This window comes from Mizuhopecten yessoensis, unplaced genomic scaffold (genome assembly GCF_002113885.1).
Source record: "Mizuhopecten yessoensis strain PY_sf001 unplaced genomic scaffold, ASM211388v2 scaffold10401, whole genome shotgun sequence".
NCBI classification, from domain to species: domain Eukaryota; kingdom Metazoa; phylum Mollusca; class Bivalvia; order Pectinida; family Pectinidae; genus Mizuhopecten; species Mizuhopecten yessoensis.
The window spans coordinates 665,155-668,022 of NW_018408528.1; the positions used below are offsets into that span (position 1 = coordinate 665,155).

Consider the following 2,868-nt stretch of genomic DNA (forward strand, 5'->3'; position numbering starts at 1 on the left):
AGGTGCTAGTTTCAAATCCTTTTTAGTCTGAAATCTGTATGCTAGATATTGAGTAAGGTGGTTTTATTGTTTTTTGTCACTTTGAATAATATTTCTGTTCATGTTAAAAACAAAATCAACTCTCTGTATAAATATATCAGGTGACCGTTAAGGCCCATGGGCCTCTTGTTTACTGTTGTATTTGACATTGTCTTTTCAATTGGTTGATTTCTTTTGACTATGTATAGACTAGAATAATAATGAGAAAGGCACAAATAGGGACCAGAAATAGCTTATATTTGCCAAGTATTTCAGATAAATGCAATAATTGCAAAGAAACAAGATCAGGATTGTAACGTGAGACAAGCAAGGTCGATCTCCAATTAGGGAAAAGAAAACTCAATAACGTACAAGTTCAACAAAATGCTAAATTTATATATACAACACAAAATAAAGCAGAATACATACAAATTATACACATATCACACTCGCACACCTTCCACACAATTCACAAAGTCTCTGCACAGGTCATCAAATGTCATCCAGGAATACGTTAGTATCGAATCACAGCGCTGTAGACTGGGTACAGACCCTGTACTGACAGCCTGTCCGTTTGAAAATGATATCCACAAGGAAGGAAACTACAGACAAAATATCACTTGTCTGTCTGCACAGCCGCTGGTTGGTACAGGTACAAGAGATCTGACAACATCATGACGTACGATACCCTCAGAAAATGTTGGTACTCTCTTTTGTTTCACACACATACAGTTCTCGGCAAAATGTGCCTTGTCTTCAACATGTATCTAAGGTTTCTTTAAGTCCAGTTTGACAGCATCTGGTCCAGTATCATGACCCAGTTGGTCCTGTCCATCTGGCCTCACATGTCTTCAGCCCGCATTGTTGCCACTACTGGTCCAGTATCATGCCCCAGTTGGTCATGCCCATCTGGCCTCACATGTCTGCAGCCCGCATTGTTGCTGTAGAAACATAACCACGTTTAATTCACACAATTACACACACACATAATTATAAGCTTTATAATGTTCAAAGTTCACATTTCCAATATTATTCCTAAAATGAATCGTTAATACTACGAACATGACTTGAATAACTCTTGAGTAGTGAATAAATATACAAGAAAATGTAATATTGACACGTTTTAACCCGTAAAAGTGCTGATCCACGTGTTTACAAAGTTATATGAAAATTAACCGTACGCTCCCTATGGGCTTCCATACAATGAAATTCAATTAGCACTGAAGTTTTATAACGTTATATAAAATGTACAATTAACCTAAATACCTTCCAAATATCTAATATACATGTTTATATTTGGAAGTACGATTGAACTAATGTACATAAAACCATAGTACACAATTACAAATCACGGGATGATATGCATGATTGAACCGCACGTTGGAATAATGCATGAACAACATTCCAAGGTTAAATAACCCAGGTTATCATAAAATAAACCACTATTAACATAACATATATTACTACCAACTCTCAATTAAATATTTACCACAGTCTGTATGGTTTCTGTGCCCGTATTATCAACAAAACCATCTATACCGTCGACTCGGCCTGATCGAGCACTGTCATGCCTCCCGCTCGTGCGTACTCACCCACACTACGAAACCTCCGTTGTGCCATACAGGTAGTAACGACACGACACAAATAATACAGACACACACAAAACGTACAACAAGAATACATGCCATCGTGACCAGGATAAGGTAGCTTCATTCATGATGTGTAAATATGTATTGACGATCAAACTTAGCCTATCTTGCTATTATGGATCTGGATACCAAATTTGTTTGAAATGGAATTATTTTTTAGCCCACCATCATCAGATAGTGGGCTATTCAAATCACTCTTCATCCATGGTCCGTTGTCCATCCGTCTTGAAACAATTATTAATAGCACACTATTTTTGAGAACTTTTTCAAATTTCCCATGGAGGTTCTTCATGGTCCTTAGTTATGCATATCCAATTTTGGGACTGATCAAAAATCAAAGCTGGCCGACAGGCAGCCATCTTGAATTTTGAGAGTTATAGGTAATTTCTCAGAAAGACCAGGAGGGATCTTTCTCAAATTCATGTGAAACTTCACAATGTTCCCTTGATCTTATGCATATTGATTTTTGGGACTGATCGGGAAAATATTATGGCCACAATAGTAAAAAAAATAACAGTTTTGAAACCATTTCTCTAGAAGTTCTGGACAGATCTTAATACAATTCCATATGTTGACCTTCTCAGGTCCTAAGTTGTGCATGTTTCATTATGAGGCTGACCATAAAAATAAACTGGTCGCTAAGCAGCTAACTTGGAATTCAAAAGCTCCAGTTTCTTATCACTATTTCCCCAAGAAGTACTTGACGTATCTTTCTTTCTAGGTTCCCCTTGTTACACATTAAGTATTGTGCTAGTAAATGGGCCAAACGACAAGCTCACTTTGAAAGATAATACAGATAAAGGTATTAAACAGGAAATATCAATCTTACATAGAACCTGTGACGATGGTACGATGGAGGGTGCCAAGACACCATTTTGTACAACTACGTCAGAAATTAACCCTTTAGCCAAACAAACCAAAGCATGCCCCAAACTCAAATCAACTGCAGAACTTGGAATGACAGCGACAAACAAATTTAGAATGTCTGACTGGTGGTAATCTTTTTCTTTTATCAAACCCAAAGTGAAATATGCAAAACTAGGGAACATGATAAACATATTAATGAGGACGGGGGATAAGAATTGGATATATGTGGCCTATAGATCAGGTGGGTGAAAAATTCAAACGAAAGGGAGGTGGAGTTTCGATTTGGGATAGTAAAAACACTACACAAAAGATACCATGTTCATGTATTGTCTGT

The 2,868-nt window shown here is 37.1% G+C and overlaps 1 long non-coding RNA gene across 1 annotated transcript; it reads right to left on the reverse strand.

Annotated features, from left to right (window-relative positions):
• Positions 1–393: 393 nt before the first annotated feature.
• On the reverse strand, positions 394–1,586 carry LOC110460446. The gene is made up of 2 exons (XR_002464016.1): positions 1,508–1,586; positions 394–959 (listed from the first exon to the last, which is right to left on the reverse strand). It is a non-coding gene; the product is annotated as an uncharacterized LOC110460446 (long non-coding RNA).
• Positions 1,587–2,868: the final 1,282 nt, after the last annotated feature.